The sequence below is a fragment of the Ipomoea triloba genome, chromosome 13, assembly GCF_003576645.1.
Source record: "Ipomoea triloba cultivar NCNSP0323 chromosome 13, ASM357664v1".
NCBI classification, from domain to species: domain Eukaryota; kingdom Viridiplantae; phylum Streptophyta; class Magnoliopsida; order Solanales; family Convolvulaceae; genus Ipomoea; species Ipomoea triloba.
The window spans coordinates 19,264,264-19,284,880 of NC_044928.1; the positions used below are offsets into that span (position 1 = coordinate 19,264,264).

General features: G+C 34.6%; 1 long non-coding RNA gene across 1 annotated transcript; it reads left to right on the forward strand.

Moving 5' to 3' along the window:
- Window positions 1-326: 326 nt before the first annotated feature.
- On the forward strand, window positions 327-2,936 carry LOC116000965. The gene is made up of 2 exons (XR_004094195.1): window positions 327-2,175; window positions 2,355-2,936. It is a non-coding gene; the product is annotated as an uncharacterized LOC116000965 (long non-coding RNA).
- Window positions 2,937-20,617: the final 17,681 nt, after the last annotated feature.

The window sequence follows — 20,617 nt, forward strand, 5'->3', positions numbered from 1 at the left end:
TTCTCACGCACTTTAATGGTTTTGGTACTTGGTTATTGACTTGGGAATGGAACTCGTGAACCAAGCTAAGGTGATTCTTGTAGTAAGTTGTTTTATAGCAAGTTGGATATGTGGTTTGATAGGTTGTGCAATGAGGGAGTTTCGACAATTTCGATGCAATGATTTGCAATTTATTGTTTGTTTTTGTTTGAGGACAAACAAAAGTTTAAGTGTGGGGGAGTTGATAAGTGCATATTTGATCATATTTAATCCCCATATTTAAGCTTATTTGTCCACTAGATTGTATAAATTGTGTTCAGTATAACCTTGATTTTCTTCACTTTGATTAATGTTTGCAACAATCATCTTATTTGGAATAAAGTAAAGAAAATTAGGCCGTATTGCATTTAATGGGATGATTTAGAGAAATCCTAAGTTTAATTTGTAATTTTCATCTTTAATAAGCCATCCTAATGTGTTCAATTGCTAGTAGGAGATATCAGGGAAATCATGAAGACAAGGAGGATCATGAAGGGACAAGAACAAAAATGAGAAGATGGATGATGATGAATTAAAGTGAAGGACAAAAGCAAAGAAGATTTGGTCCATTTTCATCATTAAAGATCAGGCAATAATGGAATCAAAGAGTGATATTTTGAATGGTGATTGATCATATGGATAAACCAAAGCAAAAGTGGAACAAGTGTCTAAAATCTGAAATTTCCGCACAAGTTGTCCACTGTTCGGTATTTTTACCATATCTCAGCATAGGAATATCAAAATTGAGTGATCTTTGCACCGTTGGAAAGAAGACTTCAAGGGCTACAACTTTACCAGAAATACAAAATTCATAATTCTGAACGGAGAATGGAGAAAAACAGCCCGGAAGATGAAGCTGCGTGCAGTGATGTCATTGCTTGCGAAATTTTCCATCTTCTTTCTCATTATGATATGTGAGGTCATGGCATATGTAATTCCCCATTTCCAAATTCAGATGGAATGTGAGGTCATTGCATATGTAATTGTCCATCTTTGCTCCCTTTTGATGCCTATATAAAGCCTTGTAACTCTCAAACTTCAACACACCATTCCTCACCAATTCCTTCTATCTCCTCTCATTCTAGTTTTCATATCTTAGTTTTAGTGTTGTGTTTTTCTTCAAGCAAGAGTGTAGGAGGAAACTCCAAGAGTTTGGTCTTCAATCCATAAGTTTTCTTGTTCCCTTTATCTCTTTACAATTTATTTACCATGCTTATGAATTTAAATATTGTTAGTTTGTTGTATTCCATTATGAATTGTGAGTAGTTGCATTAAGGACTTGAATTAGGGTAGGATTATCTTTATTGATGCGAAGTTCATGAATATTTCATAAAGGGGAAGGCTTTAATTCAAGAGTTTATTGAAGTATGCATAGATTTAATTGAAATCTTGTTAGTAAATGGTACGTAACATTTGTTAACTTGCCTTTGGATGATTTCATTTTATAATGGAAGTTATATGTTGAAATCAAGCTACTCTTTGCATGCACCCAATTTAATTTACGAAAGTAAAGAACATTGTGGTTTTAAATTGCTTATGTCCTCTAAGAACTAGGAATTGATATGTCACGAAAGTGGAGCAAATCATTGTTCTAATCTTTATCTTTAGTTCATGAAAATGAAATTTAGATTAAAGATTCTTTTGTGCAATTCATTGAACTCTTAAATTAATTGTTTTCCCCAAATCTTGTTATTGCATCTATAAGATAATTCTCCTTAATTCGAGTCCTATCTTTAATTATCAGAGTTTATACCAATTGTAATATTGCTTTTAATTCTTGATGAACCTGTTATAGCTTGTTACATATCAACTCATATATGATTGCTTGGATTCTTGTTAAATTTATTCATCTTAATGCCTAAGAATTTAATTGCTATACAAGTACATGCCATAAAACCCAATCCCTTGAGAACGATATAATTAACCCACAAATTCACTACACCACTTTACACATCAGTGCACTACAATGTTATACCCTTCCACATAATTATTCTCCTCAAGCTAACTTTGTTTCACAAGGTGATCCGTTTATAGGCAGTCATAATTCTCACACTTGGTTTCCTGATACGATTGCAACCCATCATGCCACTCCTGATATAGCAGCTCTCTCCGGTTCAAACGAGTATAATGGTTATGACACTCTTCGTGTCGGTGATGGTATGCAATTATCTATTAGTCATATGGCTATGCCTCCCTATCCACCCCCTCAAGATCGCTTAGTTTATCTAATATTTTGCATGTTCCTAAGCTATCCACTTCTTTATTATCTGTTCAGCGTTTTGCGTTTGATAATACTGTCTTTTTTTTAGTTTCACCCCTCGTTTTTTCTTGTGAAGGATATTCAGACCAAGAAAATCCTTCTACGGGGCAGTAGCTGCTCTACACCTTGCCGGTTCCTCGTCCTCCTCCTTCAGTATTTTTGTCTGCTCGTGCTTCGCCTTCTACGTAGCACGATCGTCTAGGTCATCCACATCAGCGTGTTCTTAGTCGTATTCTAAAGTTTTGTTCGGTTAGTGAGTCTAATAAAAGTGTTCAATGTACTTCTAGCTTATGTTCTGCGTGTCAAATGGGTAAATCTGCGCGTTTCCCATTGGCACGTGTTGAGTCTGTTAGTTTGAGCGTTCTAGATTTAGTTTACACTAACATTTGCGGGCCTATATATATACTTGTACTCTGCCCCCTCAACGTGTGCGGTGGATTCCAAGCGCAACACGTGGAAATCTCTTTTTGTGGGTGACGCGGAGATTCGAACTCATGATCTTTTGCATGGCTCTGATACCAAATTAAAGCATGTGCTCCATTTCAATTAAAAGTCAAAGCTGATAGTTGGACTGCACATATTATATTTATACTCACAGAATGCATTATACTGTTTACATATATAAAGCAAAATAACGCAATAGACATGGTACACAGCATCAATGCTAAGAATAAATGTCTATATTTTATAGGGGATACTTTGATGTTACTGCAGTACATCAAATCATCAATACAATTCCATGTTCTTGCATGGCATAATATGTTTCTTGAAGATCGGTTAATGGAGTCTTAAAAAACTTTCTTAGATTGTCAGAATATTTCCTTTTGTAATAATATTCCAAAATGATAATAATATAAGAATATATTCCCCCCCCCCCCCCCCCCCTAACTTTCCATATTAGATTGCTAATTAAGTACATTTAAATTTGTTAGACTTAATTACCGAAATGGTCTCTTATATATACCAAAATTATCAATTTAGTCCTTAACTATTTTTTTGACAATTAAGTTTATCAACTTTAAAAATTTTAAACAATTTAGCCCTCTGTTTGTTTTGTTGTTGGACATTCGTTTACTCGAAATTAAATTGATAATTTTGCTATAATCAAGAAACCATTTCAGAAATTAACTTTTCAAAGAAAATGGTGCATGTGACGATTAAAATGGTCCCTTGACTATAACAAAATTACCAATTTGGTCCAAGATAACTGAAGTCTAACGGCAAAATAAATGGATGACTAAATTTGTTAAAATTTTTAAAGTTGAGAGACTTAACTGGACAAAAAATTAGTCAAAAACCAAATCAATAATTTCGCTATAGTTAAGGGACCATTTAAGTAATTAACACAATTTGTTATTATTGTTCGAAAATGTGTATTACGGTTTCTATATATATAAGTTGCATTACGATATTTTTTGGGTGAATTTTGTACAGCTGTCATGCAGCGTAACGCAATGTAACTTTTACTATACACACAACAATTTGTGTTTAAATGACATAATTGTATTTAAATAATTTATGCAGGATTTCTTTATTTTCCGATGTGTGCCTTACAAGTTACAAGGATAAAGCATATATAAGATATCTAGATTGTTTTTTTTTTTTTTTTTTTTTTTTTTTTTTTTTTTTNTTTTTTTTTTTTTTGAAAAAAGATATCTAGATTGTTAATAAATCCTACTGAACAATTAATAAAACCATAACAAATGCAATTCAAGATAGAAATTAATAAAATCTTAATGAATATAAATTTTAACAATTAATAATTAATAATATAATAATAAATACATCTTGACGAATGAAAAATGATTATTAGTTGTGTGTTGGCCAATTTATTTGTAGCAAATTAACATAACATAATTATATCTTGAATTTTTTTCTCCTATTTTTCTCTCCTTTCTCTCTCTTAGGTGGGCTAAAAAAATCAAGGAAAATTTTCTTCTATTGAGAATACTCTAGTGTAGTGTGACGGTGACGATGATGGCATGTACTCAGTCGTCGAAGCTTGTTAACGAGAGTTATATATGTGGGTGGTTTTGATTTTTTTTTTATTATTGATTTTGTTATGATGTATATGTTCATACATATTTTGTCAATCTATTGAATTACAGAGAGTCAATGTCCCCACTAGAGTTTAAACCTGTGACCTTTCATTTGAGAGAGCTACAATTATACCGCTTTACCACAATGTGATTTTGATATTTATGCATTTTCTTGACAAGTGCAAATGTTGAAAGGAAAATGATACATATACTCTCATGGAGTAAAACTCTCGCTATGTGTCATGATTTAATTTATAGAAAATAAAGAAAATAACAGAAGTTGTGGCCCACCAATTTTTTTATAGATGAATTAAAATATGACACCTAAGCTGAGAGTAAGAAATGGAGTATAAAATGGAAGATATGAAATGGTTTTTTTTGAGTAATGTGTTCACACACAGTAATTTTATTTGTTGCTTTAGATGATTTGGTTTATTAGAAAAAACACGTGTGCATTCCTCCTCAATTATCAATCATTAGTCAATTCAATTTTTTTGTTATTAAAAACTATAAAATACACATTCATTTACGTATGATAGTCTTCATCTTTCAACAAACAGGTAGAGTCTTGATTAAAATAATAAGAATTTGGTTTCTTTGCCAAGCAGCTTGTGCTCAGTTTACATCTCTTCAAAATTAAATTTCGATAGTAAGATATTGATTCTTTGAATTACAACAGATAAAAAAAGTATATTACAGATACTACCTTATAATAAAGTAGATAGAAATGAGATCTGATTCACTTCGTAATAAATAAAAAAAAAAAAAAGAAGAAGATCTGATTCACTTCAAAATAAAAGCATTAAAATAAATGCACCAAAAAGAATTTCCACAGAGTCAAATCCGAGTTCTTAGGGAAAAGGTGTAATGATTCCCTCCTGGTCCCGGGTCCCGACCTGGATATTAAATTACAAAAATGGGCCCAAACACGGCCCTATGAATTTCCGGAAGATATGGTGCTAAAATGCGAGTGGACAGTATCACTTGACACGCACCCATGTTAGATTTCAAGCACCGTTGTTAGATTTCAAACACCTTTATCAAAAAGAGCACGTGAGTGTTTGGCACTCTTTGAATTACTCGGAGGAAAGTCCAACCTCCGCCCTTACATCATAAGCTCAAATCATATTTTATTTTAAGGAATGAGGTTCAAATAAGCGCTTAAATTATTCATGAAAGTGTAATTAAATATTTGAATTAGGAAAACTTTTAATTAGACACTTGAGTAATTTTAATGTTATTAGATTAATTCTAAACTAACAGGGCCTTTTTTTTGTATTCAAAAAAAAAAAAAACTAATAGGACCTCGCTCTTAGAACTTCTGCGGAGGTAAATCGCGATCAACCTACAAGATCAAGCCCACACTATCGTCTCTAGTCATGACTTTTAAGACAGACGACGAATCATCTACGTTAAGTCGCGAGGCTATTTCTGACTTATTATTATCATTATCATTATTATTATTATTATTATTATTATTATTATTATTATTATTATTATTTTGAGAATATTATTATTATTATTATAGGGAGCTTCTAAAATATCAATTTGAGTGTGGAGTTGAATTTTAAAAATAATAAGGTGATGCTTTAATCAGTTGTAAAAACTAATTTCAATGCATCTCTAGCTAACAAAGAGTGTTTGGGAAGAAAGACTATTTAATTGTTAAAAAAAAGTGTAGTATTTAATGTTTGATTTTAACAATGAGATTATTAAATTTATTTATAATTTTAATTTTAATAAATTAATATTGTTCTCCATACATTCCTTTTTAACTTAAATTTATTTTAATCTTTTTTTTTTTGTAAAAATAAAATTAACATATAAAAATATATTATTAAAAAACTCTAAATGAGATCAAACAGATATTTATTTTCATTTTTTTATTGACATATAATTACATTGCCACTACTTCTATTAGTCAATTACGGGTTCATTGTAAGCTAATTAAAAATTGAAAAAAAAAATCATCACTATAAAAGATCTTAATTATATCTTTTCAATGATATAGTTTCATACATTAATTTAACTTTTTAAAAGAAAAATAAATTTAGCAAGAATTTTTTTTATTAAAATTAAAATTCTAAATCAATTTTAAAATATCTCGAACAATAAAGACTCTTTGTTAAAATCAACAATTGAACAAAAAGGTATTAAATAGGTAATCAAACTTTTACACCTTGTGCAATTATATCATTGAAAAAAATTTATGTAATTGAGACATTAAATGCACACACATTGTCCAATTAGCATTTTTTACTTGTTGCTCCAAGTAAAATAGGTAAAATTGATAAGTTGGCATTTAATATAATTGATATTAAAATTTTAATTCTTACATGGATGTTATGTAGTAATGACATTTCAAGTTATAAATAAAATTTTATTTTAATTATTACTAAAATTAAAAAAAAATAAAACCAATAAATGTACTTCGGAAGAGGCAGTCGTGATTGCCACCCCTTCGTCCACAACAAATGAAAGAGAGGGCAACCGTAGCTGTGCGCCTCCCCTTCATCCAGAATGGACGAAGGAAGGGGTGGGTTCAAGACTTTGCGATTTAGTGGAGGCAACCATGAGTCTATGACTGTGGAGGCAACCATGAGTCTATGACTGCCTCCTCTAAAGGTTTTTTAATATTTTATTTCAGTAATAATTAAAATAAAATTTTATGTATAACTTGATATTTATTTAATTATTAAAATTTTAAACTGAAGACTTTGCGATTTAGTGGCACTTGGTTACATCATTACATGAGAGAGGGTGGGTTCAAGCCCCAGTGAAGGCGATATTGACTCCTTGTGCTTTATTTTGTTGAAAAAGTAGCTATGAACATATATTACAATCTATTTTACCTAGAGTAACATGTAAAAATATATATATTAGTTGCAAAATTTTTATGTGTTTAATGTCTTAATTGCACACTTTCAAAAATAAAATAGTAAGGTGATGCTTTAATCCGTTGTAATAACTAATTTCAATGAGTCTCTAGCTAACAAAGAGTATTTAATTTTTTTTTTTAGAAAAAAGTGTAGTATTTAATATTTGATTTTAATAATAAGTCTTGATTGGTTGAGGGATTTTTAAATTTATTTAAATTTTAATTTTAATAATTAATATTTGTTCTCCAAAAATTCTTTTTTAGCTTAAATTTATTTTTATTTCTTTTGTAAAAATAAAATTAATGTATAAAAAATTATATTATTAAAAAATCTAAATTAGAACATATTGAAATTTGTTTTAAAATTTTTAATTGATATATAGTTACATTGTCACTACAATTAGTCAATTATAGGTTCATTGTAGGCTAATAAAAATTGAAAAAAGATAAAATCAATATTGGTGTTACTTATAAAAGATCTCAGTTATATCTTTTCAATGATATATTTTTATTCATTAATTTAACTAAAAAAAGAAAAGAAATAAATTTAGCAAGAAAAATGATTTTTTTTTATTAAAATTAGAATTCTAAATAAATTTTAAAATATCTCAAATAATTAAGACTCTTTGTTAAAATCAACAATTAAACAAAAAGTCATTAAATAGACAATTTAATTTTTACACTCAGTGCAATTATATCATTGAACAAAAAATGTGTTTAATTGAGACATTAAATACACATAAATTGTCCAATTAACATTTTTTACTTGTTGATCCAGGTAAAATAGGTGAAATTGATGAGTTGGCATTTAATAGAATTGATTTTAAAATTTTATTTCTTACATGGATGTTATGTAGTAATGACATGTCAAGTTATAAATAAAATTTTATTTTAATTATTACTAAAAAAAATTTAAAACCGACAAATAGACTTCGGAAGAGGCAACCATAGCTGCATCCCCCTTCATCCACAGTGAATTAAAAGAGAGGGCAACCATAGTTGCGTGCCTCCTCTTCGTCCATATTGGATGAAGGAATGAGTAATCTTGGTTGCCTCCATCTTTGTCCAAGCATGGCGAAGATGGGGGTAGCCATAACTGCATCCACTTTTGTTAATATTATTGCCTAATAATTATTTATGGTAATTCTCATCACCTTTTTTCGTGTAATTTTTATGATAATCTATATACATATGCTTATACTTAAAGTATAATATTATTTACACAAAATAAATTATACTTTTTTTTTTTTGCAAATACTTACCTTAATAATTAATTATTAATATAATTACCTAATTTTTAGTTATAGTAATTATTATGGTAATTCTCATTCCCTTCTTCCGTACAATTATTATGGTATATATATATATAATCCTAATCCTGTATAAACATATATACTTAAAGTATAATATTATTATAATTATAACTAAAGAATAATTCTTTTTCAGCATTAATGTACTATAATTATTAAGCCATTTTTTATACTTTTCCTAATATAATTATTTGTATCTAATTGATTTAGAGACTAATATATAGACTCTATTTGGTATAACTTATTTAGGAGCTTATAGCTTATTTTAAGCTATTAATAAGCTATAAGCTCTGTTTGGTAATGTTCTCAAAATAAGCTAGTAGCTTAAAATAAGGCTCGTTGGGCTGACTGGCTGTAACACCCCAATTTCCAAGACCAAATTTTTCTTTAATTTTTTTTCTCAATTTAAAATTCACTATTATCATTACGGAAGCATTAACTAACCAAAAGAAAAATGGGTGTTATCGCCACGCTCAGGTATTTCTCTATACCCAAACGCTAAGGCTAAGATTTACAACTTACAAAGATATCTCCAAACTAATAGTAATACAACAAATCAATAACACTCATCTGAAAACAACTTCTAGATTTTCTATAAAAACGAAATTTTAACAAACTATCTAGGAAGTGGCGAATCGCTCTCATCCAAAGTTAGCGCAAAGCTAAGTAAGATTTAATTCACCTCCTAAATTAACTATTTACATACACATAACACATAGGAGCACAACTTGTAGATAATAATATGTATAGATGTGTACATTAATATTATTGGAACATAAAGATGCAAAAGCAATACTCACAATATTCTAAGTAATCACAGCTCTCCAAAAATATTCAAGAATTCCAACACTCATAATTTCTCAAAAATACTCATAATTCATAATTTCCAAATAAGTATTTCCCATAATAGAAAATTTAGGAACATTTCAAAAGTAATATATCTTCAAAATCACTGTTAATATATACATGTACATATACATGGAGGAACACCAATCTCAATACAATGGGCAGGGTCTTGTATCATCAAGCCCTAGTGAATAATAATCTCTCTATTGAACACTACACAAAATCCCATTCTATCTCAAATAATGGGCAGGGTCTTAATTAATAAGCCCTAGTGAACAGTAATCACTTTACTGAACACTACACAAAAATCTCATTCAATCTCAAATAATGGGCAGGGTCTTAATTAATAAGCCCTAGTGAACAGTAATCACTCTACTGAACACTACGCAAATATCCCATTTAAATGGAAAGAACTAATACCTTAAGTGTGCACACCCCCAATGGGTTTCCAAGTCCAATGGGTAGTAACTAGTCCTAGTAGTCATGATACGTTTCTAATGACTACTACTCAATAGGGTAAATACCCTAGTGGTAGACTCCGCTAACCACTCCTCAACATAACAAAACCAAAAATCATATGGAGGCAGGATACGTTTTTACTGCTCATTACACAACCAACTGGGTCCTAACCCAAGTATCTAGAATCTTATAACAGGATACTACACACCTTGTAATTCATTAAGGGCATCACAACCCAACCAAACCTTTTATCCTCCATCTTTATAAAGATAATAATAACAATATTTCTCATATACCACTCCAAGATGGTAGATTTCCAAAATTCAATCACAAGCTTTGTAGCCAACTAAAATATAGACTACTAATAACATTAACTTGAATTTCATATACAAATATATGCATTTTCTCAAAATATTCATATGCCTCCCATTAACATAACATTCGAACCTCTGTAACCAACACATATGCACATAATCTCAAATAAACACTTCTCAATGGCTCAAATAATCAACAAGACACAAGAAACAGAAACTGACAGAAATTTCAGAAATTATGTCATGGATTGCAGAATTTTCTGAGAAAACTCGATAGCATATTTTTACACAAAATTTTCCAGATAAGAAGTATAACAAGTCTAGATTATACACAAAACTTTTCAGGCCAATCCAAGGTCTAGAAGTATTTGTTTCGAATTTTTCCCCAACACTGCGCTGCACAGAAATTTAACTGACAGCATGCTGCCACAACTTTACGAAATTTTTCTGGAAATAATGAAGCATATCTCTAACAAAATAATTTTATATACATCAAATATCATAAGTCTAGGTTCTCTACAAAACATTTCAGGCCAATCGGAGTTCAAAAAGTATTTTTCACGAATTTTGATTTCAAACTGCGCCAGTCAGAATTTTCTCAAACAGTGGCTACAATGAATTTAATCCTTCCTTCTAATTACCATAAAATCACCATAATCTATATACCACACAAAATATATTCATATACAATTCAAAATAAACACTTAGGAATAAATAATAATACTTTTATTAAGAAAAAGTAATAATTTGGTGATACTTACTCTAGAGCCAAAACTCTACTGCACCCACTAGAAATTCTTGATGATCCTTGTCTGCTAGTTTGGGACTAATTTATGATGAATAGGAGATTGATGATGAATAGAGAGAAGACTAGGGTTTTTTTTTTTTTTTTTTTTGTATGAGAGAGAGAGATAATGGCGACAAACAGATGGATTACGTGAGGAGAAAAATATATCGAATTAGGGTTATCTCAGGACAGGTATATATATATATAGAGGGAAAATATAATTAGGATTAGGAATTTAATTATAAATATATAATGGGGCATATATATTAGGATTAATCAGATTGGGAAAATATTACTCAATATAATATTCATAAGATAATATGAATTAGGAAACTATAATATCTTTAAAATAATATTAATAAAATACCATCAAAATAATTTTAGGTCACATAATATATAATAATAAAATCATATAATTATGAACCATATTGTAAAATAACCGGGTATTACACTGGCGGGCCGACTTCTGAGCACTAAGTCCCCTTCAAGGAAATAGCGGGGCTTAGCGCGTTTGTCTTAATACCTCTTCACCGACCTCTAGTACTCGATCATCCTACGCCGAGCTACATCTCCTCTCCTCCAAGAAGTTCTTCTCTATTAGCAGACTTTCCTCATTCGCCTCATCAGTGTATTGCATGACTCAGCTACTAGGTTTGAGCACTTCGATCGGTACTTTAGCCTCAAACCCATATGCTAAGGAGAAGGGTGTTTCACCGGTGGCCCTTCGCGGATTTGTGCGGTAGGCCCACAACACTCGCTCTAGCTCGCCCACCCAACTTCCTCCAAGGTCACTTAGCTTCTTCTATATCCCATCCACGATAGTTCGATTAACGTTCTCCACTTGGCCATTCACCTAAGAGTAGGCTATAGACACTTTGGTGTGTCGGATTTCGAACTGTTCACAGAACTCAACAAAGGGTCGATAGTCAAATTGCCGACCGTTATCACTTATCAGATGCTCGGGTATGCCCCACATTCTTCCAAAGGAACTTTCTGCACTGAAACTCGGTTACGGTGACTAATGGTTCGACCTCCACCCACTTGGTGAAGTAATCAACAGTAACTATGCAAAACTTGTGTCGCCTCGGCGCGAGTAGTAATGGACCCAACAGGTCTACTCCCCACTGAGCAAAGGGAATGGCAGTGGTGACCGACGTATAAAAGGAAGTCGGCCTTCTTTAATTTCGACTAGTCCCCACCGAGCTGTACATTTAATTGAATACCGTGGTCGGCCAGTAATACCCTTGCAGCACTAACTTTCGCGCCAAAGTATGAGCGCCTTGATGTGCTGTGCAAATACACGAGTGCGCTTCTTCCATCACTTTCTCGGCATCAATCGAGAATAAACATAAAAGGATGGGTCCCCCGAAAGACCTCTTGTATAACCTTCGGTCCTGCATAACATAGGATGGTGCCATTCTCTTGATTCTAGCTGCTTCTACTGGGTCATCAGGCAACTCGGCTTTCTCTTTGTACATGATAAGGTTGGCCAAAAACTCAGCCTCTGGAGTAATTTCCTCCTCCTCATCACTTTCACCTTGTTTTCGATCCTACCGACTTATCACATTCACTTTCTCTGCACCCCCGTTCTGAGCTTCTATACTTGGTCGCTCCACCGTTTCTTTTCGACAAATGCTCACTAAGTAATCTGGTATTCCACCTAACTTCATCTTAGACAGAACATCTGCCTCCGAGTTTTTAGCTCTAGGAACATGATCAATCTCATAGGCTTGGAACTCCTTTAGGAGTCCCTCACTCGTTTCCTTGTATCGCCTCATTCTTTCTCCATTAGTCTCATAAGACCCTTTCACTTGCCCGACCACCAGACGAGAGACGGTTCGGATGCAAAGTTTCTTGGCTCCCAGGGCTTTAGCTACTCGTAACTTGCCAAGGACGACCTCATACTCGGCCTCATTGTTAGAAGTTTTGAACTGGTACTCCAAGGCATAGTACGGTCGGAAGCTTTCTAGGGTAGTTAGCAATTACTCCCCCCGCCCCCATGGTGCTTTTGGCTTGAAGCACCATCAACGTGCATTTCCCACCATCCCTCAAACTCGGGAATGGCCAACGAGTCGCTTTTCAGTTCTTGAGCTGTACATTCGACTATAAAGTCGGCTAATACTTGAGCTTTGATAGCCGATCGCGACTGGTATTCAATTCCGTACTGAGTAAGCTCCATGACCCATTTGATTAACTAACCAGAAGAGGTCGGGTTTCTGAGCACTCCGGCTAAGGGTTGGTCCGTCAACACTCGGATGGGATGAGTTTGGAAATAGGGGACCAATTTCCTTGTCGTAATTACCAACGCATATACCACCTTTTCAAGTGGCGAATAACGAACTTCGGTGGCCTTCAAGGCTCTATTGACATAGTATATTGGGTGTTGAACCTTATATTTTTCCTGCACAAGCACCGAGCTAACAGCCTACTGAGAGGCCGCCAAATAAAGGAACAATATCTCGCCCTCCACCGGTTTGGACAATAGCGAAGAGGAAAACATATATGTTTTGAGACCTTCGAAGGCGGTCTAACATTCATCCGTCGAAACAAATCCTTCCATAGTTTTCAAAGCATCAAAGAAAGGTAGGGATCGGTCCGCCGACTTAGAGAGAAATCGGCTTAGGGCTGCTAACCAACCTGTGAGGGGCTGCAATTCCTTAAGAGTCTTAGGCGGCTGCATATCAAGGATGACCCTAACCTTCTTAGGGTTTGGATCGATTCCTCGCCGAGTTACCAAGTAACCCAGGAACTTCCTCTCTTGTACTGCGAAAGCACATTTCTTGGCATTCAATCTCATATTATGTTTTTCCATTACTCGGAAACTAGCGGCAAGGTCTTCCGCATGACTTTCCTCTTGAGGCTCTTTACCAACATATCATCCACATAGGCAGCCATGGACTTGCCCAACAAATCTTTGAACAATCGAGACACCATTGTGGTATAGGTCGCCCTAGAATTCTTTAAGCCGAAGGGCATGATTCGGTAACAGTACACTCTGTCCGGGGTCACAAAGGAGATCTTCTCTTCATCAGCCACATGCATGAAAATTTGGTAATAACCCCTAAAGGCATCCATGAAACTCAACAAAGCACATCCGGCTATCTCATCTACCATCTGGTCGATCCTTAGGAGCAGAAACGGATCTTTAGGATAAGCTTTGTTCAGGTCGTTGTAGTCAACACACATCCTACATGCAGGCGACTTTGGGACCAATACCACATTGGCCAACCATTTGGGATACTTAACTTCTCGGATGTGCCCAACAGCTAATAGCACATCAATTTCTTTATTCATGAACTCCCGACGGTCGGTCGAGAGGTACCTTTTCTTATGTACGACAGGCCGGTAGGTCAAATCCACCACTAACAGATGAGTGATTATTAATAGGTCTACTCCAGGCATATCCTCAGGTCCCATGCGAAGATGGCCCAATACTTTCTCAACACTTGTACAACTGATTCTTTGACAACCTCTGAGAGGCCCTTCTCGATCCTCGCCCGTCTTTCAGGGTGGGTCAGATCAATCACAAATTCCTCCAGCTCAATAGTTGGCTTGAGTCATTCTTAGGTTCGCTCCGCCAGGTTCTCCTTCTTAGTGATGGTGTGAACTCGAAGGTCCAACTTTTCCATCTTGCGGCAGGATCGCAAGTAACAATCACGAGCTACTTTCTGATCGCTCTGCACGACTCCGACTCCCGCGGGCGTCCGGAATTTCATACACAAGTGTTGCAAAGATATTAAAGCTCCCAAGTCTTCTAGCCTCGGTCTCCCCAATATCACATTGTAAGAGCATTCTAGCTGGATGACCACAAATTCCATCTCCATGGTCTTGACATTCGGGTAAGTACCTAGCTCGACCAACAACTTTATAGAGCCCTCGGCCTCAATTGAGTCACCCGTGAACCTCGCCAAGGGTGTCATGACCAGCCTAAGAACATCTCTATTCAGCCCTAACATATTGAATGTGTCTAAATACAGTATATTGACACTTCTACCCGTGTCTACCAGCACCCGTCTCACAACGGTGCCAACTATGTGCATAGCTATAAACGAAGCTTCTCGGTGAGGACCAGCCCCTAAGGGTAGCTCTTCATCTGTAAAAGTGATGGGTTCACGACATGCCTTCTTTGTGCTGACCTCTCGTCCATATATTGCTCCGACATACAGCTGTCGAGCCCAAGCTTTCCTCGACCCTACCGAGTCTCCCCCTTCAGGTCCACCTATGATCATGTGAATAACATTTTTTTGCTTCCAATTTTCTTCCTCTTCCCCCGAAGTGGGTTGCTTTCTTTTGTCGCGGTTACCCTCCCTAGATTGGCTCAGATTTCCACGCTGACCTTGACTCCACTGGTTAGGAGGAGTCGGCGCACTCCTTTGGATGATAGCCTCCATTTCTTTTTTTTAAGAAAGCCCACTCTTCGGTCGAATGAGTGGTCGAGAGATGCAACCGATAATACTTGCTGGTTCCTGAACCTTGGCCCATGGTATCGAGCTTGTCACCTAGTCGCACCTTAGGTGGCGGAGGTAGAGCTTGAAGTTCTTGGACCACGATCGGTTGCTGGCGAAATGGTGGGATACTTGATCTTTTAGGGTTCCGGCTTGTATCTGGTCGGCCTAGCCGACTCTTATCAAACTTTCCCGCTCGTTACTCCTCTACATGAGTCTTTTTGGGTCTAGACAACCCTCCCTCTTGGATTCTCATCTGCTTGATCACGTCCTCTGCATCAGCATGTCGATTGGCTCATCAGATGGCATGAGCTTAGGAGGCCGGTCATTCAGTATGGAGGTTGGTATACAGCTTTCCCAACCTCAAGTTTTCCATGAATAAGATTAACAACGTGTTATCTTCTAGGTCGCCAACCGCTTGAACCTCCTTTTGCTATCTAGCCAGGAACGACCTAAGTGGCTCATTAGGGTCCTACTTAATTTCGAATAGATAGATGAAGTTTTTCTTACGTCGTAGATTGGCAGCATAATTGGTTAAGAAAAGCTCGGCCAACTGCTCACTGAATGATCAGACAATTTCATGCACAACGTTTCTATTGCACCGACCAATGTAGTCAGGAAGGCCTTACACATCAGAGAACGTTCAGCTCTATGGATCTGCATCCGAGTTTGGAAACTGATCAAATGCTCCTTTGGGTCGCTCACTACATCATACGTCAAATTCTCAAGTAACTTGAACTTTGCCGAGGTCCTACAAGCCATGATCTCTTGAGAAAATGGGCAAGCCCTTTGAAAAGACCGAGCATTGCCTGTCCTTCCGTTCACTTGATCCTGTAGATCCTAGACCTACCAGGCTAACGTGACGATCTCATCCGACCTTTGTTCTCGACTAGCCGGGGATTCTCCACTACTCTCGTGAATTGAGTGTTCCTCAATCTTTCTCTGAACGTCTTCATACCTTCACTTGTGCCTATTTCTAGGCTCGTTAGGAGGGTTTCTATCACTTGGCATATCTAAATGGCCCAACCTATCCAAGGCAGACTGACGCGGGCCTTTCGGCCCAGCTCAAATTTGGAGATCGACTCGAAATGGCTAACATTTCTTATTCCATTGGCCGAAAAGACCGAGACTACTGCTGCTGAGGTGTACCCCTCTCCCGAATAAGCAACTCTCGCTCATATAAGTCTGCCATTCGGGTAAGCGCCTCAAGAATTCCAGGTCTTTCCCGCGCGGGTGGTGGAGGTGTAGGCATCTCCTCAGCTCGGACTTCCTTAGCAACAGGGGCATCTACTCGCACTTGCTCACTTTGAGCATGAGAATTCTAGCGATTCAACTACTCTCGCAAATCACCAGCACGGGGTCGGGATAGTTGCTCTCGCAGGTCCCTCCGCTGAGAAATAGTCTGCCCCACTGTACATTCACTTGTACCTGAGGTTGCGCTCTACCCTGACCTTGATCTTGACGACTCCTGGTAGTCACCATTACTACGTACTTTCAACCTTCTTAATCAGTTAGATCCACACATGTCTTCGTATCGATCCCCATAGACAGCGCCAATGTTGGTTTTATCAACCTCGAATAGTCAAACGGTAGGCCAACACCACCGGAAAATTGACTAAATTTTGGTGTAAAATTAGAGTAGCGTTTCAACCCTCTTTGTATTATGAATTGCTTAGGAGTGTGGAAAATTGCTTAGCCTCTCTCAATGTCTTAGACCCCTATTTATACAAACTAGGAGGGAATTCTCCCTTTGGCAACCCTAAACTACCATATACAAATCAAGACTTCTTTCCTTATTACATTTGGATACTTCCCTAATCTATCTCGACCTTCTTTCTATATCTTCCGCACGATTCCCGCGCCCAACCGCCTTTGCCTTTAGGAAACCTTCTAAAAACACCTTTAGGAAACCCCATAGCAGCCTTCTTTTCGCCGCCTTCCTTACCTCGGCCATAGCTCCTAGGTCGATCGAACCACCTTATCACTTGATAATCCACCAAGCATATTCTTTTCGTTCTCAAACTCATCCTTGAAAGCCGTTCATTGAATAACCTCATTAAACAAATTCGTGTCCGACCAACCGATTATCGGCCGACCCTCGGTGTGCCATCGCCCTACCTTCTGAGTGATTCAAGCTCACCCCCTTCTTTCTACATCTCTTTCCTTTCGATCAATCGTCCTTTCCTTCATTTCGAGTTTCAGGTACCGAGCGTTACCCCTTCCCTATCAATATACACAATTGTTTTTGAATTTAATTAAAATTGAACTCTAATTAAAATTAGATTGTATTTAAAGAGTTTGAGATCTCTCAAACACTTATTCATTCACAAAGTTAGAACATTATGTCATGTAACCTATTAATACGGAGTATTAAATAGAGTACAATAAAATAATCTTGTCCACAAAGGCAAAATTTTCTTGCCCCAAGACCCCATACTATGTCTCGAGTGCACATTGAGTGTAAATCACATATTGTGACTGTCAGACCTCTATCATATGTCATTGCATACAATTACTACCCACGAACTAATTGAGTTTCAGTATGAGCTACTATAAGTTAACATGTTTATGATAAATATAATAATTAGCATATAATTTAATAACTAGTAATTTTCATAATAATTGTAAAATGTAAATTGGTGTGTGCCTACAACCTAGAGAGAGTGGGTTTGGAAAAAAAATTAGTTGACAAGTAGAGTGAAAATTATATTTGTTGGTACATGTGAGATCATAGATGAAAAATTAGTTAAATATGGTAAGTGATCATTTTAAAACCAAATTTGGAGTGGGGTGCAAATCAAATTTTAAAAATGAACCCAAAAAACTTGGATCCGAATGTGTTGAATGTTCTTCCTAACTCTACAAAAGCATACCTTGTGAGGTTATTGTGAGCCTTTGCCAAGCTAACGAGATCAAGTTAGCAAGTTCGAGGTCTGCAGATTGACCTACTATCTGCCAAGCTAGCGTGAAAGATGCTGCCGGTGTGACTTATATGGGTAAGATTTTTTGCTTGACCAAGAGACCTTCCAGTTAAGATTTGTCTTCCGAAATTAAGATGGTGTAACCTTTTTTGTTTGTGATTTACTAAAATTAACTGATGATGATTAAAATCTCGTCAATTTTAGGAGTTATAATTTTTTAACTCCAAAATTTAAAATGAGAATTTAATTTGTGACATTTGTAAGTTGTAACATCATGTGCTATTTCATATTAAATTAGAGTTCACGAAATTGTATTCTAAATGTCATTATATGCTAATTACTTCCAAATCTCCTATATATACATGTGGTTGGGCAGAATGTTTTAATACAGCTAACTAAAAAAACTCTGCTATCTCTCTGGTACTACTCTAAAGTCTCAACTCCCCATAAAACTTTCAGCCTACCTTCTCTTAAATTTTTTCATATTCCCTTTGTTCATCACATTAGTTGAAAGTAATATATTTGAGTGTTGGAATATGTTGTTATAAATCTATAATTTCTTAAATTAAAATTTTTGTGTCCCTTTGTTCACTTTCCTAGCACTATCGATAATAAGAGAATCAATTTTTAAGGAAAGTGTAGTTCATATGTCTTGAATTAATGGAATCGTATCATTTCTTTTTGAGAAATTTTAATTTTGATCTTTTCTTTTTTTTGGGTGAAAATTCCCAACAACTGCATAATGCCACAATTGATTAGGCAAAAAAAAAAAAAAAAAAAAAAAAAAGCAAATCAATCACTTGTACATTTTTTTTTTGAATACTATTGACTCAGTCATAATGTAGTATCTGTTCATAGCTACTTCTAAACCAACTAGAGCACAAAGAGTCAACAAAAGTCTCCACTGAGCCACTACAACATGTTCATTAAGTTAGTATTTTAGGTCATCACACAATTATTGAAACAAAATACTAAAAAAAACATATTAATATGGGTGTAATTTTCTTTCAAAAAAATATGAGTGTAATTTAAAAAATTTAATGAGATTTTTAAAAATATATTTCTAAAAAATTTATTTTATTGATAAAAAAAAGAATAATATATCTAAAAGGTAATTAGCCAATCGATTTCATTTTAAAAAATTTGTAGTATTGTTGTAATGAACATGAAGTGATGCACTCATATTTGATACATCAAACTTTTTAATGAACATACAATATTTAAAAAAAAATAAACATAGAATATTATTATAATGAACATATGTCCATGATGCAATATGAAATGTGGTATATGATATATTTTGCTATGTTTTCTATCACAATACTTGTGCAATTACAACCAACTAAATTCACTACTCCGCCAAAGATCTTGTGGTCTAGTGGCATCCGGTTGCACCCCTATATGGGAAGGGGTGGGTGAGTTCGAGCAATGACTGCTCCAGATACTATAAACTAACGATTATTTATTTATTATTATTTTTTTTTTTTGCTTCACCCATGCATCCACATTTACTAAACAAATCTCTTCACCAAATGTCTACTAACTTGGGTTCTATATTAGTTAACAAATATTTTAGACAATGAGGAGAAAACCTCAACACAGTTTGAAGAGAGTTTCATGCTAGGAACTTTAAAAGAATTTGTTGCAGAGATACTTATGTTAAATCTTTTGAATTTGTTAACTAGAAGAGAGGATAAGTCCACACGAGTTTTTTTTATTTATTTTTATTTTTTAAAGAGTGATTTTTGTAATAGTGAATACTACGAGAGTCACTAATAATATAAATATGCAGTAGTGACTTAGTGAATCTATAGTATCAACTTAATGAGTTATCAATAATTAATGAACTTTTAGTAATGCTTTAATGAACCTGTACTAGTGATTTAATGAACATGCATAAGTGACTTAATAAACTTACAGTGATAAACTTGCAGTAGTGATGACTAATATAAATGAATCTATATTATAATTTAATGAACTCATAGTAGTGACTTAATGTAATTATATGTTAATTTAATAAAATATTTAAGATATCAATGTGGTGGCATTTAAAAAAATCCCAATTAGAACTGTGTAATGAAATATTTCTTATACATTAATTTTATTTGACAATCGTCCACCCAAAGAAAATGTAGGCCAAAAGTGTCTCAGCGAAAAAAAGAAAAAGAAAAAAAAAAGAAATTGAAGTTAAAAAAGAAATTAGAGAGAAAATATTAATTTATGAAAATTAAAATTCTAAATAAAATTTTTAAAAAAAAAATCTCTCCCCCACTCATCTTTCAAGTAATGTTTTTTTTTTTTTTTTTTTTTTTTTTTTTTTTCTTTTAGTTTAAAAAGATA